At 43.1% G+C, this 27,003-nt stretch overlaps 1 long non-coding RNA gene across 3 annotated transcripts in view; it reads right to left on the bottom strand.

Annotated features, from left to right (window-relative positions):
• LOC115646576 overlaps nucleotides 1-27,003 on the bottom strand; it is a 47,804-nt gene that overhangs the window by 18,043 nt on the left and 2,758 nt on the right. Inside the window, exons 3-4 of one of the 3 annotated variants that reach the window (XR_003999070.1) lie at nucleotides 13,470-13,476; nucleotides 5,470-5,544 (exon numbers count right to left, since the gene is read on the bottom strand). This is a non-coding gene — a long non-coding RNA (uncharacterized LOC115646576). Of the gene's footprint in view, nucleotides 1-5,467; nucleotides 5,545-13,469; nucleotides 13,477-27,003 lie in introns of those variants that run through there. The other 2 variants (XR_003999069.1, XR_003999067.1) reach the window with 2 other exon arrangements.

The raw sequence follows: 27,003 nt of genomic DNA, 5'->3' as shown, positions 1-27,003 counted from the left end.
AGTCTGGATCTTTAAAAAGCAACAAAGAATCCTGTGGCACCTTATAGACTAACAGAAGTATTGGAGAATGAGGTTTCGTAGGTGAATACCCACTTCATCAGATGTCTGTGGGCATTCACCCAAGAAAGCTTTTGATCCAATACTTCTGTTAGTCTATATGGTGCCACAGGACTCTTTGTCGCTTTTTATGCTTGTTAAGAATGCTACTGAGCAAATGCTTAAAGTAATGGAGGAGCAAACGCAGATGCTTAAGTCCTTAATAATGCTGCAGCCTGAGCATATCCGTGCTCAACCTCCACTGCAGCACATTCAGAACTCTTTTCCATGCCCCCCCAACTCTGCCAGCGCATTCCTTTCCACCTTCTGGGACTTCTCTGTTCCCCCTCCCCACTCCACCTGCTTTGGACAACTTTCACAATGACAGCTGGACCTACACACAGCTGTGAAAGTCTGCCCTTCCCTGGTTCCTCCTTTCCTGTCAAGCATCTCTGTGTGTGTGCGCGCTGTTTCTTGTGCAATAAAAGCAAACTTTTATAATGGTAAATCTTTATTTTTTTTCTACAAGGTGAGATTGCAGGCACTGCCAATACATGAGCAGGCATTTTAATCACTTTATTACAATGCCACCATTACCCCTTTGGAAAACTGTCATGCAACATTGAAGCAACTCAGAGATACGCGTTACTTGTGGTCATCGTCAAAGTGCTGCCTCAAAGCCTCCCTGATTTGAATAGTCCCCCCTGGACTCCTCTGCTCAAAATCAGCAGCCAAGTGGTCTGCCTCAGCACTGCCCGTCCCCCTCCCCCAAGCAAAACCTTTCACCCTTAGCTTCACAGAGATTATTCAAGACACAATATGCAGCTATAACCTTAGGTATATTATCCTCAGTGAGGTCTAACCTGCCACAAAGGCCTCACTAGAGTGCCTTTAATCTACCAGAGGCACAGGCAACTGTTATCCAGCAGCTACTGAGCCTGTTGTTAAACTGCTCCTTACTGCTGTCCAGGTGTCCCATGAGCCACGGCTGTAAGGGATATGCAGGGTCCCCCCAGGATCACTATGGGCATTTCAACACCCCATACTCTAATCTTCTAGTTAGGAAAGAAAGTCCCCGTTTGCAACTTTCTGTACAGGCCAGTGTTCCTGAACATGTGTGCATCAAGCAGCTTCCCAGACCGCCCCACGTTGATGTCAGTGAAACACCCACGGTGATCCACAAGCACCTACACCACCATGGAGAAGTATCCCTTCCTATTGATGTACTCCGTCGCAAGGTGGTCTGGTGCCAAAATTGGAATGTCTGTGCCATCCATCGCCCCTCAATAGTTAGGAAAACCCATTTCTGCAAAGCCATCCACTATTTCACGCACATTTCCCAGAATCATGGTCCTTCATAGAAGGATGCAATTTAGTGCCCTAAACACGTGCATTAACGCAGCCCCAACGGTCGACTTTGCCACTCCAAATTGATGCGCAACCAACTGGTAGCAGTCTGGAGTTACCAGCTTCCACACAGCAATTAACATGCGCTTCTCTACAGAAAGGGCAGGTCTCATTCTGGTGTCCTTGCGCCGCAGGTCTGGAATAAGCTCCGCACACAGTTCCAGGAAGGTGCCTTTCCACATCCAAAAGTTCTGTAGCCACTGCTCATCATTCCACATCTGCTCGTCATTCCACATCTGCAGGACAATATGATCCCACCATTCAGTGCTTGCTTTTGGACACATGAAACAGTCTACCCTACGTACCTACTCTGTGAATGCCAAAAGCAATCTAAAGTTGCTCCTATCCATACCAAGCAGAATGTCAGGTGTCTTCTTCAGTCAGGAATTTCACAACTAACTGCACTGCCATCCATGATGTCTTCATGACAGTTAATAGAGCATAGGAGAGCAGTGTGGGATACATCCCTTCTCACAAAGATGCCGGGGTGCACAGCAAAGAAGAAGGGCCATTGAAAAAATGTCACTAAAGAAAGCTAGAAGCCCATGGAGTGCTGGGACAGAAAGCAATGCATCACGGCATTTGGCACTGTCCCAAGATGTGCCACAATCCACTCCGTTGTCCCACAACACCCCTAACCAAGGACTGCCAGCTGTTAGTGGGGTGCCACAGAGAGGAGAGTGGGGTCTAAAGAGACATTCATTTGTTGGACTTTCACATCACAAAGTTAGAAACGGCGGCAACGAACACTGCCCAATGCACTGTGGGGTGGGTGTTTGCCTATAGTCACATGCTTTTGACTTGTGGTTGTGGTGTTTTTCCTAATTAATTAACGTTGGGTCCCATTTTCCCTTTTAAGTTTTATTTTCTTGCACACAGACTCGTGCTTGCGAAAAGGGAAGTATTGCCTCTCAGAAGGTGCCCAGGAGTGATGACAAATTTTCCCACATTACTGGGTGGGTGCTCAAGCCAGTTCTATTTTCTGTTAAGAGAAACCCAGAGACCTTGAACCTGTTTCTTGCTGCTGCCGACTCCACTTCGCAGAAGGGCCACACAAAGATGGGCCCAAACATCCCTCAACCTCGGGAGAAGTTTGGATACAGACCTAAACTTTGATGCTCAAACAGTCTTTAATTTTTAGTGCATATGAAATAATTTTTTTCTTCTTGTGGAGCAGAGTTATGCGGTCAGATCCACACGTGCTTGCTTCTGAAGGTTAATTTAGGTAAGATATTTTGTGGGCTCAAGCAGTTACATGAATGTATCTGGAATTCATGCCTTCTGCATTTCTGACAGCTTAGCCTAAAGGTGGTTTGATGTGGCCACAAGAGCATGTTTTCAACACAACCAATTTCTAGCATCTGAAATTCATCTATTCTAGGTCAATTCAAGTGTACAAGGCCTTGGCTACACTGGCGCTTTACAGCACTGCAACTTTCTCACTCAGGGGAGGTGAAGTACCTGCAGCGCTGGGAGAGCTCTCTCCCAGCGCTGACACCGCGACCACACTCGCACTTCAAAGTGCTGCCGTGGGAGCGCTCCCACGGCAGCGCTTTGGAGTTTCGAGTGTAGCCAAGCCCCAAGTTATTCTACACCTGAAGTGGGATGATCTACAAGTGTATCTACAATGCAAAACTTGATGAACACAAACTTCTGCACCCAAGAAACTGGATTTTGTAGGGAAATAGTTGTCAAATATTAGCCTTCAAGAAAGAGCTAAGTGGAATACAGTCTTGATTTATTAATTCCTCTTGACAAATGTAATAAAATTATATAAAACTGAAATCAGACTGGAGAGAACTGAAGTTAACAGGCACAGAAGATAGGCAGACAAAACTATATCAAAACAGATAACCTTCTTGTAGTCTGCCCTGTTACATGCTAAGGCACAAACAATGTCATCAAAATGGCATCCAAATATGGCTCCACAAAATCCCAGATTGAACAGCAATGGAAATAGTTAGTCTGCAAAAAGCAACTCCTGCCAGAGCCACTTTAAGAGGCCTAGCTCAACAAATTTGCCAATTCAACAATGAAGGTATATTACAATCTAAAAGTGAATACCTAGCTCACATTATGCAAGACAACATGATCAATGTCATTGCCCTGTGAGAAACCCATATCAAAGATATCATCCAAGAATCACACTGCAGTATTGCTGGCTATGATCCCGTTGTCTCCTTCCATTACTCAAAACACAGCCTTGTCACATACATCAAGCAAGGCATCAAGGATTATGACATAATAGATGCCAAGAGCAACACCAGAACCCTCACTATATCAATAAGAATCCCCAAGATAATGTGTATAAACTTCTAAATATAGACTGGCCTTTCCCCCCCATTATCCACAGCCTATCACCCAGCTATATACGTTGGTGATTTCAATAGCTAACATGATGTGGGGCTATAGCAGTAATGATACTGCAGGTGAGGCTCTTGCAGAATGGTTATCAGATGAAGACACATACCTTCTTTATGATGTAGAAGACAGAGGCACTTTTCATTCTGCCTGCTGGAACAGTCCACAATCCAGATTTCTGCTTCCTCACCAAAGACCAGTGGGGGTGAAGATTCTAGCTCTCCTGCTGTAGCGTCCGGTTTTCAGAAATTAGAAAGTTGGCAACCCTAGAACACCTCCAGATATTTTCTTGCCAACTTTCCAGACAGACAGCATCAACTTGCAATAATCCACACTGGGACTGAACTCCCAGTAATTGTGTCATTGTGCAGGAAATTCTGAGACAATATTCTGCAGTCATTCAGCAGAAATAGGTAGAAAGTCACCAATTTTGTGTGTGTGTGTGTGTGTGTGTGTGTGTGTGTGTGTGTGTGTGTGTGTGTGTGTGTGTGTGTGTGTGTGTTCAAGACCTTTAAATAGTAAAGAAATCTATAATGAAATAGATCTCTAAGTTTAGCAATGAAAAAAGAATATTATGCTCAAGACCGCTGATGGGACTTTTATACGTACTGACTTAACTCTGCCCACAGAGATTGATAAAACTCACATTGACTTTAATGGGAGAAAGTTAAGCCCATAGTGAGTATTTTAGAAAATCCCACCCTAGAGAGCTAGTTTTTTGAATTCCATAAAGTGCACTAATGTTTGGATCAGGAATACTGATTCAAGACAAACTCTCCAAAACACTGTAAAGATAATTCTAGATCAGGGCTGGGCAAACTGTGGCCCGCAGGCCACATCCAGCCCATCAGACCATTTAATCTGGTCCTTAGCTCCCATCAGGGAGTCTGGTCAGGGGTTTGCCCCACTCCAGCATTCCAGCTGGGGAGCAGGGTTGGGGGCTTGTCCTGCTCCGCGCGACTCCAAGGAAGCTGCGGACGTGACCCCCCTCCAGCTACTACATAGTACATGGAGGCATGGTGAGGAGGCTCTGCACGCTGCCCAGCAGCTCCCATTGGCCATGAATCTTGGAGCCGGTGGGAGGACATGCTTCCAGGAGCTGCTTGCAGTAAGCACCGCCCAGAGCCTGCACTCCTTAGTCCTCCACCCCAGCCCCAAGCCCCTGCCACAGCTCTGATCCCCTTCCCGTCCTCAGAACTCCTCAATCCCAGCCCAGAGCCCTCTGTACCCATTGGTCCCAGGCCGAAGCACACTCCTGCACCCCAAACCCCTCATCTCTGGCCCCACCCCAGAGCCCACACCCCTAGCCGGAGCCCTCACATCCCTCCCCCATATCCCTGTCATCAGAAAGGCTGAGAAACACTGATATATGGTATTATCATATTTAGAGATGTTCATCTTATAAGGAACGCAATTTCTATTACTTTTTGTTTGAGCAAGGATGATTTTCAATAACTTTTTAAAATAAACCTTTAAATATTTGCTACTACCACCAAGATCTGCATCTATGGCGGTTCCACCTAGGCCCGCACCCTAGGCTTCAAGGCACATCGCAGCGGCCCTCCTACTCATAGCGGTGTAGCCCCTGCGGCTCTCATTGCCAGCGAAGGCCGGGTATGGGCCCAGTGCTTCCCTTCGAAACAGCATTTGCCTATCTGTTAGGACCAACTGACCCATGTTCAACTGCTGTTCACATGGAACCCTTCTCCACTTCGGCCTTCAAAGTTCTCGTTTGAATATCTGAATATTTTTAAAATAAAGACTCCCTTTGTTCTTCTCAGCCCTGGTATCAGCAAAACTATACAGCCTGATCTTAAAATTAATTTAGTATCAAGCAAAAACTGCCATAAGGACAAGACACTAAATCATGACCCTATAGACAAATTGAAGGACAAGGTAAAGGCAGTATATACACCAGAGCATATTCAGAGGTAAATGGAGAGTTTTATTCAATTTGACAGCAAATTTTATGAGTTGGAGTGATTGTTTTCTCAGCTTCCTTTGCATGTAAACTAAGTCATCACTAACAGGCTACCTGGTACTGCTATGAGATCCGGTGAAGAACTGTGTGTTAACCCTTTTGCTTTTACACAAAATGCAGGTCACAAAGAGCACAAGTAAGGGACTGGAAACAAAAAGGTGAACTGTAGTTTCTGATGGTTTCTTAGCATTTGGCATCCAGATGCTCCAGTGCACAGAGATGAAGACAGACACCAGCATAAATCATTTCATTCGGTAAGATAGATCTAGCTTGTTAAGCATAAAACATCTATTACTGAGGAAGCTACAGAGATTTTTTTTCAGTCTGATGTAAGGAGTGAAGGCCCAAAAGAAAAAGCATTTAAAGGTACTAATGTTGTAAAACTAAGAAAGCTGCATCATGTGGAGTAAGTCCACACCATTTTAAAGACAACAAGGGGTATTAAAGAGCTCTTTACAGGAAATAATAAAAAGAGCACTTCTAAATTCTTGTAAAATATTGCTGAGGCCATGGAGTTCTTGTCATTACAGCTGAAAACAATCTAACTTCTGCAAAGAATATTTAGCCAACCTAAAAAATGGTGCTGGAAGCACAAATTGTGTTTCTGGACCACATGCACTAATATACATAGCTGGTTCAACAAAACTGAGGAATTTCAACTTTAACTTCAGAATGTTTACAAGAAAAAAGCTTAGAAACCAAATAAAGACCTAAAGTATAAATGGATGTTATTAATATTAAATACAGGCACACGTTCCAGTGAAGTGGAAAGAGCCACAGAGGGAGGAAAACATGGAATGAAAATGTGGGATATCGGAAACCAGAATACAGTGACATACTCTCCCCACATGCAGAGAAAACGGATCAGGGAATAAGATTTAGGGGGAAAATTAAGAGATTGAAAATAGTGTAAAACTGACCATATGAAAAGATGTCTTGACCACTTCAGAATGAGAACTCAGAGAGAAAGGGTCCAAAAGCAGAAGTTGGTGATCACACAAATCAAATGACATAGACTAAGACCAGAGAGTTCAGTGGCACAGTGCAGAGAAGCCACTAGTACTAACTAAAGATTGACAATGAATGAGTGCTGCATGCTCATGACTACATGCAATACTTTGTAACAATACCATATCCCTGAAGTAGAATAGGCAATCCAAATTTGCTGAGCCCCAGGTGAAGTCAGACATATCTTACAATACACAGATATCAGGATGATATCTGAAACAGATTCCCATGACTAAACCAGTTCTGAAGGCCAAAGAGTCACGAGAAAAATAAAAGAGTGATCAGCTATACCTCTTACCAATGTTATGGCACCTGCCTTCCTCATATGCATATATATAACTAGGTTTTGGATCCACTGTTGTAGTAATTTAAGCCTAGCAAATCCATCCTAACTGTAAAGTCAACAGTTGGAGCACAGAATGCTCCAATAGCCTGTAATAATTTAAATGCTTATAGAAGCAGAACACCAGTATGGAAAGGAGACAGAAAGGCTAGATTACTCCAGACAAAAAGGGCTTCTGAAGCAACTCAAGGTCTGTGATAGGACTGTGACCAATAAACCATGAGAGAATAGAAACAAATATCAATGGACCAAAACTGGTATGTCGGAAAATAGGTCCAATTCATGAACAAAATAATGAGGAGGTAGCCTATTCCACCCATCACCTCCCCTGCCCCGGAGTTTTAAGAAGAGATACTTCTTAAACAGTCTCTTGGAGGATTCCTTGGGGAAAGGCCAACCGGCCTCTGCTTCACTCCAGAGACTCTGTGCTTTGTTGTTGAGCCTTGACCACTGTAAAATCGAGATCAACTCACTGGTGAGAACACTTGATTCACCATTAGATCAGAGAAACACCAGCCTGATACACATGAGTTCATGCTCGGTCTTCCCTTCCCTCACATGTTCTTTTCCTTCCCCTGTCCCCATCTTCCTCCTGTCCCCCCTCTCGCAGATTTTCACCTGATCCTGAGACCAACGGCACAACACAACACTAGCATGACAGAATGAGATGGCTGTCATGTTCTAGGGTGCAATCCCAATCAATGAGAGGCGGTGTCACTACCTGCCTTTGTAACCCTGGGTGCCATGAATGCTCTGCTGCTGTGGCTCACAGCCTAGACACCCACGGTCAGCGAACAACTAGCACTGAGTGTATATGTGATAAGCGGCTCTGAAGCAGGCTGCTGGTTATCACACAGATGCTGTGTGTATACTTGAAACTTGATCAATAGACTATTGTTTTACTTTGCCTTTTTTCCCCCCTCTAAAACATTTGTGTGAATGTAACACTTGTGAGAGATTATATGATTGACAACCCCGGAGACAGACTGTAGAAACCTCCTTTAATGATGAGGCAAGTTCAGTTTCCAATTCTATTCAATTCTTGACTTCGTGGCAAAGGTGGCCTGTTGAGGGTTAAAGTTAGTGCCATTAGTGGTGGTTTTTTATGCAGTATAGAAACCTGACCATTGGGAGTTGGACTGATACCATCAAACTTCACAAGGTTATAAAATAGCCACCTGTTAGTAACTGTCAGACAACTAATGTTTGTATAACACTACAGAAATGTTAAGTATTATTGCTGACCTGAGCTGGATTTCAACATCTCAAGACACTGTAAATCAGGTTTTAAAGTTGGAGAGCCACTAATTTAAGGAATCAGAAGGTTTCCTTCTAATTCCCAGGCATTAGCTACATGCAAATTGCTGTGTTCTCAGGATATTGGATTTATAGAACATATTCACATCGCAACAGTTCTCATTAAAATGAAACAAGATTTAATTAACAATATATGAATGCTTTTCCTTTCAGAGCTACATCCACAATGCTAACAATCACAGTGCACAGTCCAGTATAAACAAATCCAGAAAAATAAGGGGGAGGGAGGATTTCCTCCATTTCAGCCTGTAGAAAACATTGACTACACCCCAAAATTAAATTGATTAAGCACTGAATGAATCAAGATGTGTGTTTTAACCAGCTAGCCGAGCTCTATCCAGAAAGCAGACTGGCTGCTGAGCAAGACAAACTACAGTCTGAAGAAGAGCTCTGTGAAGCTCAAAAGCTTGTCTCTTTCACCTACAGAAACTGATCCAGTAAAAGATACTACCTCATTCCCTTGTCTCTACAAAGAAACAAATCACGATAAAAAGAAATGGAAGGAAAGCTTGTCATTAGTTGATGAGCCAATGTCCCTGAGTCAGACGTTGTTTTCTTTGATCTCACTCCTTTCTGAGAGGCTGTAACTTATCTATTTAGGATTTCTGTCTATTAGTTATTTTTTTCCCCAAGAGAACATAAGAAAGTTTGGCAATGGGAAAATGCAATCCAGCCTGACAAGCTTGCCTCCCATCTGCAAGAGTAACAAAAAAGCTCAGTTGTTTTAGCACTGCTTTTTCTGAGCATATGAAAAGCCTATCACAACATTCTGTGCTTTTAGAGCAAGACTTAAAAGATGGGGGACACAGTTACATAAATAAAAAACCTAACAAACAATAGAATAGTCTCTGCATCAGTTTACAGTCATATCTTAGTGGGCAGCGGAAATGCAAGACACAGCATTGTCCCATGGATAAAGAAAGGTAATGGGTATGTGTACCCTTACATTTTATTCCTCTCTCCGCCACTGACTCATTCTGTAGCCCAGTCCAAAAAATACACGGGCCTGAAAATCACCTCACCATGATACCACTGAGAAAGCAAGCTATGAATCTCTGTGTAAGATTCAATTACAATTACTTAAAGTCAGAAAATGGCTTTGGAGATAGAAGGATGCTACGTAGATACTCTCTACTACTCATTTCTTAGTGGCCTGGTAGTGTATAATCCTCACAGCAACTTCTTAAAAGCCCCAACCTAAGGTAGCATGGAGAGTCAGGGGGTAACTGTTTAGGACTTAATTTCCACTAGTATTTCAAAAGAGGCATCTATTTACCATTCATTAACATGAATACAGTTGTTCCTATGGTTTCTTTGTGTGATCAACCACTGCCTTTGTCTCTGGGACTGCTTCTCTATGGCCCCAATTCTATTTTATTATACATTAGGACACTGGAGCTCTTACCTTCAGGATTCAAGGTGGAGTTACTATATAGTTCGGTAGTAATGGCTTCTTGAGATACCAGTAGATCATTCTAGAATTCAGTGGAGATCTTCCAAGGAAACAGTGAAACCATGCTGACAAAATCCTAGCAAAAGCTAACCTACCTTGACCTTCCAACCCAGGCAATGGCACCAACCACGAAGGAGAGCAGGGGAAACCAGAAAGGAACAGGAGAAAGAAGTTCTCAAGATAATACAGTGTTTGCCTATCTTTCTTTTGCTTCTATCCATTTCTCTTCTCATCCCTGTTATTCTTTGTGTTTCTAAACCTTGGTCAATAAATCTTTAACAAAATCAAGCATACTTTGTGTTCCTGAGAAGTCATGAATGGCTTGTTCACAGAGCTCAGATGAAAATAGTATGATGGTCATACTGTTTTAGGGCTTGTCATCACTGAAACAGTTAAAATCGAGTTAGTACACCCAAGTTACTGCACAGCAGCTTGCCTAGCTCAAATGAGAACACCCACTGGAAAACAGCACTGGAATTACAGACTGATTGGATTAGCGGAGCAATTGGATTAGCTGCTGCTGAGTTCTTGTAACTGAAACTGATGCATCTCTACTGCAATACCAGGTGGAGCATCAACAGCACTCCCCAGTTAAAGATGTTTGCGTCTGGACATGTGCCTAGTTAGGATAACACTCAAGGTACAACTCGAGCTTACTAGCTGTGAAAACACATTCATAGACACTGCTTTGTTACACAAATTAGGAAAATGTTTGTATGTATGAAAATGTCCTTGCCTGGAGTAGTGAGATCCATGGATCCATGACAATGGGTACTGTGCTGTATGCAGTCTTTGACAGAGGCAGGGAAGGTTTGGTTTTACTTGGTTTTACTTTTACTTTGGTTTTACTTCTGAGAAACGGTCAGATTTTGTCTGCCTCTCCAGCTGCAGGCAGACCATCTTCTCCCTGCCACAGAGCAAATTTGAAGAAAAACAAAAGGGAGAAAACAGGCTTGAAATGTCCAGGCTGTCAGAGTCTGCCTTTATTGGCAGGGAGGAGCCCCTTTCTCCTCAGTCACTGGGACTCCCCATGCCGCTGCTCACCCATGCAGTGTGTCGCATGGCAGAGAAGGCTAAGAAGAGAGGGAAAGTTGGACACTGTTTTTCTGCACCTCCCCCACAGATTAAGTGCCTGCATGGAGCTGTGGGCCTGTTCTGTGGAGACCCATGCCTCCCTCAAGTGCTCAGGCACCGGCAGAGTTTCCAGAAGCATCCCTGACCAGAAGAGCTCCCATGAAATAGTGGCAGCATCTCAGCAGAAAACTGCTCCGGGGTTTGGCACAGGCCGTGGGCTTGGCACCAGCAAGCGATGGCTCTGTCTTCCTCCTCCATCCCCCATGTGGAAGTGTAGAGTGAAGCACAATATCAGAGGCCAGGGAAACCTTCTACCCAACTACTGAAGCCCATGCTCACAGTCACATCTGTTGACCACAGAGCAGCCGCCTCTCCCCTCCTAGTCACTGCTACAGTGGCAGGGTACTAGTGACAGAGATCAGCAGAGAGAGTATGGAGAGCCTGGTAAATGGCCCTTAGTGCCAACCCCTCTCCCCGTTCCACAGCACGTGCCCCACCCAGCCCTGCAGTGGGTCAGTGCTACTCCTTGCCCCCAATGTCAGCCCAGCACAGTCTTCCAGTGCAGCAAGGAGGCCAAGAACTCCCTCTGACTCTCCAAGGTTGGAGCTTGGTGCCCCTGGGGTAGGCTCAGCCAGTCGGATGGGTCCCTGAGAACCCCCCTTCTGGACCCCTGTCCAGCACAAACCTCCTATCTGAAGCCCCTCTTTTTCTCAGGGCAAGAAGGCAGCTCCAAAGAGTAACCACAAGGTGCCTCCCCCATCTCCAGGGCACTCTCAGTCTGAAATGTCTGTCTTTCTCCTCTTCTGAGGAGGATTAAGGGCAGGTATCGAAAAGAGGTCTCAAACATTCAGATCTCTCCCATCTCCCCAACATCTCACACCCAAAGCCCCCAATCCTCTTCATCTTCTGAAGAGTCAGATTCAGAGGATTCCTCTAGGAGGGACAAAAAATGAAATCTGTTTCCCTCAAGCTGCATAAATCTGAGTCCTAAGAAAAAGAATTTGCACAAGGTCTGATTGAAGCTTGGGCTTATATTATATCCATTGATTATTAGAATAACTAAACATTATGAGAAGCTGCGTGTGACATTACTTCCCCATATTCTTCCTAGAGATATTGTTATTATACAAGTATGGCAAACACAGGCATCCAGCTTTATTGACAGAAAGACTCAAATCATTCCTTAGCAATAGATAGGAAAATCAGACTTACACTCCTTCTTCCTAAAATTCCCTCTGTTACAGCTGATGGCCCTTCTGTTCTGCCAATAAGATGTTACACAACAAGCTAAAGGTAAAGGTGTCACGCTGAACTACAGCCACTGCTGTTATCTCAGAAGCTGTGGTAGTGGCGGTTGCTGCCTGCAGGTTGTTATGGAAGCTGCGGTGACGGTTGTCTCAGAAGAAGATGGTTTCTGCTGCCTAGCGGCTTCTGTAGCTAAAGGGTTCTCTAAAGCTCCTACCCTCTGGAAGGTGCTGCTGCTGCTGGTAACTGTTCTGAGGGCCATTGCCAAAGCAAACTCAGAGTTTTGCTGCTTCTTTTCCAAAATCACCTTTGGATGCTGCTGCAGTTGTCCCAGCTGCTGTTCTTGCTGCTTGTTGAGGCTTCTGATCTTCACAAACCTCAAAAATCCCACACATAAGCCTGCTGGCTGTTTGCCTTATATACTGGTTGCTCTTTCAAGGTCTGCTTATTGCCATAAATTATGAGCCTGGCTTAGACAATCAGCTTCCAGAAATTAATATAACTGCTCTCTCCAGATCCCCTCCTTTCTATTAGCATATTTGTATTTCCTGCCTATCTCCTCCCTCTGACCTCATACCTATTTTTAGATAGGAAAAGCTCCTCCCCTGATACCATTTTGGATTCTAGACCTATGTTCCTCCTCCAACACCGTCTTGTTTGCTAGAACTTTCCACTCTCATCCCCATCTCTACCATTTTGATCCTCCAGGTTGGATTTTCTAATTTTGAACTATCATTAGTTCTACGTAATTAAAGCCTTAAAACTAGCTACAGTTTTATGCAAGTCCAAGTGTTCTGATATGGTCACCAGCTTAATTATGTCAATTGGGAAAGGTAAACATTTTATGATATTTAAACCCCTTCCAAGATTTTTCTGCAAGCCTTTATTTAAGGTGCTGCAGGGCACCTCAGAACATTCAGAGTGAAATCTCTCCTTACAACCCTTGCTTTCCCCCTCACTTTAAGAATATTATGTAATGCACAAGCACAGCAATAAGAATGTTTGCCCCCTTGAGATCCAATCTAGTCATTAAGCATTGCCAGTGAGCTTTGGGTTTACCAAATGCACATTCAACAGTCACCCTGCACCTGCTCAGCCAGTAGTTGAATCTTTCCTTGGTTCTGTCAAGGTGTCCAGTGTTATGGTTCCATGACCCAGAAGGTGTAGGCTGGGTCCCCCAGAATCACTATTGCCATTTCAACATCATCAACGTGAATGTGCCAATCAAGGAAGAATGTCCCTACTTGCAACCTTTGGAAGAGTCCTCTATGCTTGAAGATGTCACCATAATGCACCTGTGCTGACCAGCCCACATTAATATCAGAAAGCATACCTGGTGATCTACTACTGCTTGCATAACCATCAAAAATACCTTTTTCATTTCCTGCACTCATGGCAAGGAGAGAGAGTGCCAGAACAATGATATGCATCCAGTCTACTGCTCCACCTCAGTTTGGGAAGCCCACTGCTTCAAATCCATCTACTATTTCCTGCACATTGCCAAGAGTCTCAGTCTTGTGCAGCAGAAGACATCTAATGGCCTTGTGCATTTGGATGACAAAAGCTCCCACTGTGGTCTTCCCACTCCAAACTGGATAGCCCACTGACTGATTGCAATCTGAAACAGCAAGCTTTGAGAGCACAATTGCCTCTTGCTTTTCCATTGTCAATCCAGCAATCATTCTGGTGTCCCTGAACTGGAGGACTGGAGAGAGCTCAGCACACAGATCCAGGAACGTAGCCTTCCATATCTGAAAGTTCCATCAACCCAAATCTACATTTTGATGTGATTCCCACCACTTAATGCTCATTTCTTAGCCCCAGAAGCACCAATGCACAATGTGGAGAAGCTCCATGAATGCCAGCAACACTCTGATATTTCTATGTACTGGGTCCGTCATTCATTCCTCTGCCTCATCTTCATCTCCACACCAGCCATCGTAGCAGTAGTCACTGAATGTCTTTAGACACAGGAAAATCATGTGTCCTGTATTAGCAATGTTCATGAGAATTGTAGTGAGCTGTGCAGGGATCCTGCTTCTTTCGGAGAGATGGCAGGGACCAAAAAGTGGCATAAGAAAATACTGGAACTTAAAAAATGGCATGAAAATTATGGGATGGAATTAGAATTATGAGACAGAAAAAGTGACACTGTGGGATCTTGAATCCTAGTTCACAGAAATCCCTGGGCAAATTACTGGTATTCCACATAGCACTGCAAAAATGTCCTGGAAGAGAATGTGCCAGAGGTACGCCGGGATACCTACCCATGGAATGCCGCATTTGCTAGTGATGAGGATGCACAGCTCAGATATAAGCAGCCAAGTGTGCACATGCCTGAGCAACATACACACGTTGGCAGTTGTAAGCCAACACAAGCTGAGTCAACCACAGCCTTAGTGGACGTGCTCTAAAACAGCAGTTCTCAAACTGTGGGTCGGGACCCCAAAGTGGGTCACCAGAGCTGGCGTTAGACTTGCTGAGGCCAAAGCCAGAGGCCTGAGCCCTGTGACCCAGGGCTGAAGGTTACAGGCCTCTGTCATAAACAGATAGCTAAGGGTTAATGTCTCTTTCACCTGGAAAGAAGTAACCTGAAACACCTGACCAGAGGACCAATCAGGAAACAACACTTTTTCAAATCTGGGTGGAGGGAAGTTTGTGTCGGAGTCCTTTGTCTTGTATCTGTCCCTCTCGGCTATGGGAAGGATTTTTCTATTTCCTGCTTTCTAATCTTCTGTTTCCCAGTTGTAAGTACAAAAAGATAGGTTTGGTTTTTTGTAGTTATATGTGTGTAGTTGCTGGAGTGCTTTGAATTGTATTCTTTTTTAATAAGGCTGTTTATTCATATTTCTTTTAAGCAATTGACCCTGTATTTGTCACCTTAATACAGAAAGACCATTTTTATGTACTTTTTCTTTCTTTTTATATAAAGCTTTCTTTTTAAGACCTGTTGGAGTTTTTCTTTAGTGGGGGACTCCAGGGAATTGAGTCTGTGCTCACCAGGGAATTGGTGGGAGGAAGAAGTCAGGGGGAAATCTGTGTGTGTTAGATTTACTAGCCTGACTTTGCATTCCCTCTGGGTGAAGAGGGAAGTACTTCTGTTTCTAGGACTGGAAACAGGGAAGGTGGAATCCCTCTGTTTAGATTCACGGAGCTTGCTTCTGTGTCTCTCTCCAGGAACACCTGGAGGGGGGAAGGGAAAAGGTTTATTTCCCTTTGTTGTGAGACTCAAGGGATTTGGGTCTTGGGGTCCCGAGGGAAGGTTTTTGGGGGGACCAGAGTGCCCCAAAACACTCTAATTTTTTGGGTGGTGGCAGCTTTACCAGGTCCAAGCTGGTAACTAAGCTTGGAGGTTTTCATGCTAACCCCCATATTTTGGATGCTAAGGTCCAAATCTGGGACTAGGTTATGACAGCCTCCAGTCTGGGGCTGAAGCCTTTGGGCTTCTGCTTTGCCCCTCCCCCAGGGTGGCAGGACTCAAGCTTTGCTTCCCCTCCCAGGGCATTGGGGTTTATCCGGGCTCAGGCTTTGGTACCCCCTTCTGGGGTCATGTAGTAATTTTTGTTGTCAGACAGGGGGCGTGGTGCAATTACATTTGAAAACCTCTGCTCTAAAAGAATCAATTTTTTGACTGACTTTTGTCTGTAGTTGGCTCTTTGCTATCACTTTTCCTGTCAGTGAGTTAGATGCTCAGAAGACAGTAGATTTATCATCCCCCTACTGTGTTTGTACAGAAATAACTTCCCAGATTATAACAGTTACTCCCTCTATTTGGCTCCCTCCTTCTTTTCCTTTGTTAACTTGCCTAAGCCCATCTTGTTACACATGGCCATGTGTGTCGATGGAAATATGCAGAAAATGCTGATAAATTATCACTGACTCCAGTGAGGCTCTCTTTAATCCTTGCAACTTTTACTTTGTATAATAACCAACTTACAGTACTGGCTGGGCAAGTGCTGCTTTTTGCACACACACTTCTTGACAGTTCCTAATGGTTGTTGTTCCTCCTGCATAGAGAGAGGAAATTGTCTCTCCTGAAACTATCACAGCTCTAAATCAAAATTTTAAGTGTGATGCTGTAAGCTTAACAGCAGTCATTGGAATAAATAGATCCTCACCCAACACATGATGGGGTGTGTCTGGGTAACCAAATTCAACCTCTAATTATAATTCTTGTGTGTCAGACCTTTATTACAGGAGTGCTCCTAAGAGGCCCATGTTCATCAATTAAGGGCATTTTTGGAAGCGCCCTGTGCCTGACAAGCTGTTCAAAGAAGTGAGAGGGCCTTCCTGATGTCCCATCACAGTTGTCACTGTGCATACTACACCATCTAGAGTGCTGGAATGGCTGCAAAGATTGTTCCATCTGGCACACCAAAACATTAATGCTCTTTAGTTAGTAGAGCATAGGATGACAGAAAAATAAAACTCAAGTTCAAATTTACCAAGTGCACCAATGGTGCAATCACTATTGCTGGCTCTGCCTGGGAGCAGAGTCCCAATGTAGACAGCAGAGTAGGAAGTACTCTTCTTAAGCCACTGAAAATCCCAACAGGCCCATATAAAAAGAGCCTCAGGGCACAGTAGGGTCAGTAGCTGCCTGGAGATCAAGGAGAGAAGACTGTGTCGGGAATAGGCTGGAATATAGCACCTTGGACAGAGCAGTAACCTAGGAAGAAGAGAAGGAGCTCTGGGCAGGCTGCTGAGACTGAGGAGGGGGCTGTGGCTGCAAGTAAGTGGCCCAGAGACATGCAGCAATAGGAGAGTCAAAGAAACGCAGTAAGTGACTGTGGTCTGGAGGGTCCCTGGGCTGGACTGGGACCCCCCCACTGCTTGCCACTGGGGAAGCGGCAGGACTAGGCGCTCAACTGTCTCAGAAAGGACAAATACAGACAGACAGTGACACGGCCAGAGGTTCGAGCCACAAAGAGGATGCTGCAGTTCCTGAGGTGGCAAGAGGGGCTGCAGGCAGACGATGGAGATTGAATGATAGCGTGCAGACGGTGGACAGGGGGATCATCCTCAAGCTAATCCCCAAGCCAGCGAGCAGGAGGCGGTGAGTGACATGCACTGTGATAGACCATTTCTCAAAAGTCACCAAGAGGCAAAATTCACTAGTTCACTTCACTGCATGGACAACTCTGAAATCATTGAGACTTCTGCACTTCTAAATTTTTATTGTTTTTAAAAGGTACCCAAGAGGCCATCAAAGCCAGAGCTTATTTACTTTATCTTTTATAGATGTTTAACAGCTTAAAACAGTAGATGGTTAACAGTTCCCAGCAAGAAAGTTTCAAGGGACTCAGATAATGTGTACAGAAAATTTTTATAAAACATTTTATTGGAAGCCCTACATTCCTTTTTGAAGACTAAGTACAGTTCTGACCTGTAAAAATAGCCATAGTTAAATAGGAACACTCTGGGGAGAAAGAAAAGCAACAAAAAATAAAGGATAGGATATACGTGAATTAGCAGCACACTGTGAAACTAGCATTTCAATTGTAGAATGCAAAATGCTCATTTGGAGTGGGGGACTGGAGAAGAGGACACACCATGACATGATTGATTTGTATATCAAAGAGAATGTGTAGGATAAAGACCCATTCTTAAAATAATGGAATCAATTTAACTGGCAGAGACCACAGATGGAAACAAAAACACATCAGTTAAACAATCTTCCTTGTGATCCTTCGGAAACCCCATTTACCACTGAGCATACTAAGTGGCTTCTTCTATCTCAAAAATATTCACTGAAGCAAACAATTTAAAAAGTTTTATAATGATCTGAACGGATATATAAATGCCAGATTTGATGTATTTAGCAGTCATAATAGCATAGGAAAGCAGATGGTCACCTCTACTATATTTAAACCTGTATAACAGAATCTGTTCTCAAGTCTGTTTGCACACAATTGACTTGAAACTTTTTGAACGCTGCCAAGAGTAATTTTTTTTAACAAAAGTTTGAGCCCAGTTCTTTAGACTATGTTGCAGTGAGGAGGACACACCTGTTTGTTCTTTAGAGAGAGACAGCAACAGTGATTTGTTTGAAAACTGGTATAGAGCTGACAGGAGCCTTTGTTTGATTTAACTCACCCTATGCCTTGCAGTTTTCTCGGAAGAGTATTACATCAGTCAGAGTTACGTTAGGGTAAGCAATATAGATAAGCCTCCTAACAGACTTGGATTTGTGGCAAAAGTGAGATGTGCTCCTGTAGCCCTCACTGATGTTAAACTACAGTATATTCCAGTCCTCCGTGGGGCCAAATCCATTCCTGCAGTAACTCCAGTAACTTCTGTGACAAGTTTAGTTCAGAGTCCCTTTGGGAAATTGGTGGGTTTGCTGCCCAGGCTACTAAAGGCACCAAGTAACCAGAGGAGAAAGGAAGATGTCTGAGAGTACATCTAAACTGCAATTAGACACCCATGGCTGGCCCATGCCAGCTGACTCAGACTCAGGCTAAGGGGCTGTTTAATGGTGGTGGAGACTTTCAGGCTCAGGCTTCAGCATGAGCTCTGAGATCCTCCCTCCTTGCAGAGTCCTACAGCCCATGCCCCAGCCAAGCTCAAATGTCTAAACCACCATTAAACAGCCGGTTAGCCTGAGATCTGTGAGCCTGAATCAGCTGTCATGGGCCAGCCATGAGTGTCTAATTGCAGCAGAAACCTACCTTCAGAAACCATGTGCATATGATGCACAATGGGGGCTGACGTGTATTTCCAAAGCCAAGCCTTTATCAAATCCTACAATTATACCTTGGACCTCTGTTTCTAACTAGGCCAAGTATTCCTGAGCTTCAGCTGAGACCAAGAGCACAACTGGAAGTGCCAGGATACCATATGAAAGGTTCTTCCCCTATAATATGTCTGACTTGGCCAGATACAGGAAACACTGGAAATCTCACAAGATACCCTAATCTCCTGATAATTCCCCCCTGATTCTGCAGGCAAAAAAAAATGTTTAGGTACTTTGGAGGATTACCCAATTTTTCTGGGGCCTTATCCAAACCAAACCTCTGAACCAAGGTTGACCTATCACTGATCATTATACCAGATAAATATTATTTCCATTCACACAGCTGAACTTCAAAATTACTTGCTCAGTTGTTAACAGTAAACTGCAATGAAGAGTTTACTTAGTCTCATTTCTCTGCTAATGGAATATCTAACCCTATATCTGTGATTTCTATGAATGTATTAGTTTCTCATATTTGTCCTATAGATATCTTTATTTGTCTGTCTGTCTACATATATTATATATATAAAAAAGTCTTTCATCCTATACGGTGATCAAATGCTTGAAAGCGCTGTCACTGAACCGGTAAGTCACATGGTATTGTTTCTGCTCCCTAGCTGGATGAACGTGCACAAGACATTTCAAGGATAAAGACTTACAACACATGAAGTTGGTTTCTGCAAGAAAATACTTGCACATGCAAATCTGTAATATATTTTCCATGTATGTTTTTGCTAGCAAAACTCAGCCTGTTTGCAGAAAGTGAACACAAAAGGCTAAAGTGAATTAGATTAGAAGTTTGGATGAACGTCATACAAAATATTTTTCTTTAAAATTCCCTAGCTCTAGGTAGGATCTACCCATCCAAATATTTATCTCACTTTCATCATATAGTTCTGAACAGTATTAATATTAAAATTATGCTAGCATGCTTTACTGTCCTAAATCCGTATACATACACAAGAAAACACTCTTTGCTCCACAGGGCTTATGTAGGTGTATATGTATGGCCAGGCCTTAATACTAGTTCTTCTTACTATACAACTGTATTCTGAAGCCTGCTGGAAGACTCAGCCTAGGTAGATATTGCCTTAGAGATTAGAAGAAAAGTTTTAAAGCGCCTGAGCAGAAACAGAATACCATTATCATTATTCATTAATACCACAGCTTTTGATTTACACTGCTTATTGTAAACTTAAAAGAGACAGATCAATAATTTAAAGTGTTCATGAAAACTCAGCTACACATAAACATCAGATCTCTTCACTGCCAGTTCCTACAGCTTCAGCTAGCTCTTAGAACCGCGTGCCAGCAGAATGGCTTATGCATACATTCAGACAGACACTAACCAGACACTGTATGAATTCAAGTTGATGACAAAGATTAATTACACCAATCTGCTTAAAATCATATCCAGCAAGATAGCCACTTAATTTTCACTTGGGGAAAAAAAAAAGATTAAAATAGGCCATCAGTGTACTGTATTCCATTAACAGTTGGGGTAGAACCAAAAGCCAGCTTGGAAGAGCACAATCATTACTAGCTATACAGGAAGAAAAATATAATAGGGGCTTATGAGGTATTGCCCAAACAATACCGAGCAGCAGAACCACACGGTGTTTCTGGTTTTCCACAAAGCTAATGACCCTCATACAGAAAATTAAATTATAAAAATGATTTACATTCTCTAACTAAGTGTCCTATTTGTGGGAAGATTCATAGCTGAGAAAGAAGGGACATTTTTTAATTACTATTGTTTGTACAGCTTCAATGATGTGCTCAGTGTTTTAGACAGGCAAGAAGAAATAATCTCTGTCCCAAAGAGTTTACAATCTAAGTAGATGACATGCAAATAAAGGGAGGAAAAACAGATGAACAAACAAGTAGTGAGATTTATCTGTGAAATCTAGCACAAGTCTTGTTAATTCCACAACTGCATATGCACACAGCATATACAATTCATAACTAAGTTATGAATTACAGCTCCTAAAATTAATATTCTGGGAGCAAAGCACAATCAGTTCTGATTTTAGAGTACTGTACTGGCTAATGCAGTATGTTGCATTACTATCTTTTCCTGGACAAAATGTTCAAGTGTGTGCACCCATAGGAAACTGCCCCCCTCTGTTGGCAGCAGGCTACAATACATTAAGCTATATTATTAGTACATAGGGCAGTTTAGGTTGGACACTAGGAAAAAACCTGTTAACTGTCAGGGTGGTCAAACACTGGAATAAATTGCCTAGAGAGGTTGTGGAATCTCCATCATTAGAGATTTTAAAAAGCAGTTTAGACAAACGTGTCAGGGACGGTCTAGATCAGTAGTTCCCAATCAGGGGTACGTGTACTCTTGGGGGTACATAGAGGTCTTTCAGGGGATACATCAACTTATCTAGACATTTACCTAGTTTGACAACAGGTTACATAAAAAGCACTAGCGAAGTCAGTACAAACTACAATTTCATACAATGACTTGTTCATACTGCTCTATATACTATACACTGAAATGTAAGTACAATATTTATATTCCAATTGATATTATAATTAGATGGTAAAAATAAGAAAAAAATTTACTAATAGTGTGCTGTGACACTTCAGTATTTTTAGGTCTGATTTTGTAAATAGTAATTTTTAACTGAGGTGAAAGTTGGGGGTACGCAAGACAAATCAGACTCCTGAAAGTGGTACGGTCTCTCAAGGTCTTTCCAGGCCTATGATTCTGTAGTTGTCTTTTTTCTTCTTGTTATGGGTTGATTTATATCAATAATATGGCATTCGTTTTTGTTTTATGATCACTGTAGTTAACTGGACTACTTAGTTTTCAAGGCTACTTATAATATTAGAGTAGTCAAACAATATTAAAAAGTGCTTAATATGGTTCTACAAATGCACCTTTCTAAGGTACCTTGTGTTTTCTTTTTTTCTATAAAGCACAGGTTAAAATTATGCTGGTAGGTAGATAAGCAATTTTAACTTTTAAAAAAATGAAAAATAATGGAGTGATATCTTATTTTGAAAGGCTGTAGAGAACAGTAACACACTTGGAAAGTAACAACAACTACAATTTTGGAACAGTTCATAAATGCATACTATGTGTATGTAAGGCAATTATAAACAACTAACTCAATACAGCATAGGTCTGAGCCAATTTGTGTTGATGCAACTGAAAATAAATACAGATACTTGATCAAAGTAGCTAAGATGCCAGTCCACAAAAGCGTGAAAGACAGCCACTAGAGTGGAGAAAGGGAAGACAAAAGAGACTCAAAAACAGATTAAATATAGAATACAGTTAACTAGGAGAGAGAGAGAGAGAGAGAATTTCACCTTCTATGGAAGATTGATCAAAATGCTAAACATCTGACTATTATACATAAAAATGAGGTCTCTGTCTTCTTTGACACAATAGGGAAATACCCAGGCCAGCACAATTCCAGCATTAGCCTATGTCCTGGCTATTAGCACAGCTACTAATTATGATGAAATCATGATACACAATCTCTCTGGTTCCTGTCTCGTCCAATTTAAAACTAAGGCTTGCCTGGCAGACAATGAAAACTATGTTCACATAAAACTGTTTTCTTGGAAGAGCCACCACCTGTTCAGATAAACTCTCTCAAACTTACAGATATTAAGTGATACATAACTGCGTAATTTTATGAACAATAAACCTCCATTTCCATTATAGAGACATAGACACAAACACATCCATCTCCATCCTATTATGCTGTAAATGACAACTCTCTTCCTCTACTGACAGTGTCATGGGAGCACCTCAGATCAGATGAGTTTTGCTTGGCTTCAAACTAAGCGCACACATTAAATATCCCCAAATTTTAACTAGGCACCAACTGGGAACAATCCTATTCTAACTGGTTCCCCAACTCTGCTGCTTCATAGTGTAGACAGGGACCTTAATTTTGCTTTAATGATCTTAAAGCAGGGATGGGCAAACTTTTTGGCCCTAAGGCCACGTCGGGTTTGGCCACTGTATGGAGGGCAGGGTAGGGAAGGCTGTGCCTCCCTGAACAGCCTGGCTCCTGCCCCCTCCCATTTCCCATCCCCTGACTAGCCCCCTCAGAACCCCTGATCCATCCAACCCCCCGGCCAGCTCCTTGTCCCCTGACCACCCCCTTCCAGTACCCCCTGCCCCTAAATGTCCCCCCAGGGCCCCACTCCCATCCAAATGCCCCCTGCTCCTTGTCCCCTGACTGCCTTGATCCCTGTCCATCCCCCAACCCCTGACAGGCCCCCAAGAACCCATGACCCATCCAATCCCTCTGCTCCTTGTTCCCTGATCACCACCTCCTGGGACCACCCCCCTGCTCCTAACCGCCCCCCAGGACTCCCATGCCTATCCAACTACCCCCTGTTTCCTGTCTCCTGACCACCACGACCCAGAACACACAACCCATCCAACCTCCCCTGCTCCTCATCCCCTGAGCACCCCCTAACCACCCCCCGAGACTCCCATGCCTATCCAACCACCCCCTGCTCCCTGTTCCCTGACTGCCCCCTGGGACCCCCTGCCCCCCTTATCCAACCCCCGCTCCCCGCCCCCTTACCATGCTGCTCAGAGCAGCAGGACTGCTTTATTGGAAAGCCTGGGACGTGGGTGGGTGCAAGTTGTGCTGCCCGTGCAGTGGGGGACAGCAGAGGAGGAGCCAGGGGCTAGCCTCCCCAGCTGGGAGCTCAAGGGCTGGGCAGGATGGTCCCGTGTGGCCCGCAGGCCATAGTTTGCCCATCTCTGTCTTAAAGCCTATAAGGAGGCAGACCTGTTGAAAGTCTCTAGGGAAGGATAAAAGAAAAAAAAAACAAGGGTGATGTCATGGTAGGTTTCCACTATAGAGCACCTAACCAGGAAAAAGAGGTGAATAAGCCTTTTCTTAAACAACTAACACAATCATCCAAAGCACATGACTTGGTACTGATGGGGTATTTCAACTCCTCAGACATCTGTTGGGGAAAAATGCAGCAGGGCACAGGTTATCCAAAAAGTTATTGGAATGCACTGGAGACCAATTTTCTATTACAGAAGTTAGGGAAAGCAATTAGGGGAGAGGCAATTCTAGATTTGATTCTGATGAACAGGGAGGAACTAGCTAAGAATTTAAAGGAAGAAGGCAGCTTGGGTGAAAGTGATTCTAAGGAACAGGAGGAAAGAAAAAAAATTATTAAGAGCACAAGAGCGAACTATCCCAATGAGTATGAAAGAGAGGAAGAATGAAAGAAAGGCTTAACCAGGAGATTGCTTGAAGCTCAAAAGAGAAGTGGAAATTAAGTCAAATTATGAAGGATGAATATTAAAAAAAAACCCACCAGGAACATGAAAGGACAGGCAAAAAATTAGATTATTTTATGTATCTAGCTAGGTACATAAAACATAACAAGAAAACATTTTACAAATACACGAGAAGCAAGAGGAAGACCAAGAACAGGGAAGACCCAGTTCTCAATGAGGCAGGAAAGATAATAATTGAAAACGTACCAATGGCTAAAATATTAAATGCCTTTTCGTTTCAGTTTTCACCAAAAAGTTAGCAGTGATTGGACGACTAACACAGTGAACATCAGCGTAAATGGGATAGGATCTGAGGCTAAAATAGGGAAAAAACAAGTTAAGAATTACTTAGACAAGTTATATGTTATCAAGTTGGCAGAGCCTGATGAAATACATCCTAGAACACTTAAGGAACTGACTGAAGAGATCTCCAGGCCATTAGCAATTATTTTGAGAACTCTTAGAGGACAGGAGAAATACCCAAGGACTGGAAAAGGGCAAATATAATCATCTATAAAAAGGGAAATAAGGATGACCCATGGAATTATAGGCTAGTCAGTTCAACTTCGGTACTCAGAAAGATAACAGAGAAAGTAATCAAACAATTTGTAAGCATCTAGAAGAAAGAAAGGTCATAAGTAACAGTCAACGTGGATTTTTCAAGAACAAATTATGTCAAATCAATCTAATATTCTTCTTTGACAGGGTAACAAGCCTTGTGAATAGGAAGGGGGAAGTGATAAATGTGGTACCTTGACTTTAATAAGACTTTTGATACAGTCTCACATGATCATTTTATAAGCAAACTAGAGAGATATAGCCAGGAAGAACCTACTATAAGGTAGGTACGTAACTGGTCAGAAAACCATATCCAGAGAGTAGTTATCAGTGGTTCACAACTGAGCTGGAAAGGCATATCAAGTGGGGTTCCCCAAGGACCTGTTCTGTTTTATTCAATATCTTCATAAGTGATTTGGATAATGTTATGGAGAGCACACATATAAAGTTTGTGGATGATACCAAGCTGGGAGGGACTGCAAATGGTTGGAGGACAGGATTAGAATTCAAAGTGATCTTGACAAATTGGAGAAATGGTCTGACACAAACACAATGAAATTCAGTAAGGAAAAAATGCAAAATATTACATTTAGGAAGGAATAATAATTTGCACACATACAAAAAGGGAAATAACTGCCTTGAAAGGAGTATTGCAGAAAAGATTGGGGGGTTATAATGGATCACAATCTAGATATGAGTCAACAATATAATACTGTTGTAAAAGGAAGCGAACATTATTCTGGGATGTATTAGGAAGAGTACTGTAAACAAGACAGAAGTAGTAATTCTTCCACTCTGCTCAGTGCTGATAAGGCCTTGAAGTACTGTGTCCAGTTCTGGGCACCACATTTTGGTAAAAATGTGGACAAAGTGGAGAGAGTCCAGAGGAGCAGAGCCGGTGCAACCATTTAGGCAAACTAGGCGGCTGTCTAGGGCGCCTAGTGGTTGGGGGTGCCTAGTGGCTGGGGGCACCTAAAAGTCCCCTCAGGCGAGGAGGTGGAGTGGAGGTGAGCTGGGTGGGGGGGCGCGTGGGGAGGGCTGCCCGCAGTAACGGGGGAGGGGCGCACAGGGGAACAGCTCCCCACCCCAGCTCATCTCCGCTCTGCCTCCTCCACTAAGCACACAGCCCCTGCTCTAAGTCTCCTCCAATTAGCGCCGCAAGCCTGGGCGGGGAGGAGAATTAGAGCAGCACTGGCTCAGTGGAGGAGGCGCGAAACTTCCTTGCACCGGCCCTGCAGAGGAGAGCATGAAAAAGGAAAGGTCTTGAAAACATGACCTACAGGAAAGATTAAAACAGATCCACTTTTTTCAATCTGGAGAAGATGGGGTGAGGGGGGGAAAGAAGCACATGATAACAGTCTTCAAGCATGTATAGCGCTGTTATAGAAAGAAGGGTGACAAATTGTTCTCCCTAACCACTGGGGACAGGACAAGAAGCAATGGTCTTAAATTGCAGCAAAGGAGATTTAGATTAGACTTGGAGAATAAACTTCCTAACTATAAGGGTAATTAAGCACTGGAACAAATTATCTAGGGAGGTTGTGGCATCTCTGTCATTGGAGGTTTTTAAGAACATATTAGACAAATACCTGTTAGGGATAGTCTAGATAATTTAGCCCTGCCTCAGTGGAGGGGACTGGACTAGATGATCAAGGTCCCTTCCAGTCTTACATTTCTATGAAGGCCTCATCCCACAAGATGCTGAGGGGTCACGTCTTTCAGGATTGGGCCCTTAATGTCTTAATTTTAAACACACAGCAATTGTATATTTTTGTAAATAATTTTTAAGAAATTAGTAATTTTGTAATGTGAAAGTTGAAGCAAAATGAGGAATAATGACAAGATTCTAAATACTCCATTGATGAAAGAGGATTTCTCCTTCCATCCTTCCCCAGTAGGGAAGGAAATGAATTTGGGGTCCTTCATCTTTCCCCTTATAAGTCGATGTAGTTTAAAATTAGTTGTACAAATTAACTAAGTCCTCAGAGTCAGTCATTCATCATGTTGTGCTCACTAAGAACCACCATGCCCCTAATATATCATGGCAATGCAAAAGTTGAACATCTTGGGGTGAATGGAATCCCCTATACACCCCCCTATATTCCACCAATATATGCACAGCAAAATCACCCAAAAAACTGTCTTGATATTATTGGATATTATTCATTTCAGTTTAAATTTTTTAAATGCATTTAGTTTCCTC

This window comes from Gopherus evgoodei, chromosome 1 (assembly GCF_007399415.2).
Source record: "Gopherus evgoodei ecotype Sinaloan lineage chromosome 1, rGopEvg1_v1.p, whole genome shotgun sequence".
In the NCBI taxonomy this organism is placed as follows: Eukaryota; Metazoa; Chordata; order Testudines; family Testudinidae; genus Gopherus; species Gopherus evgoodei.
Note: the sequence above shows the minus strand (reverse complement) of the source record. Positions and strands in the feature narration are given on the sequence as shown.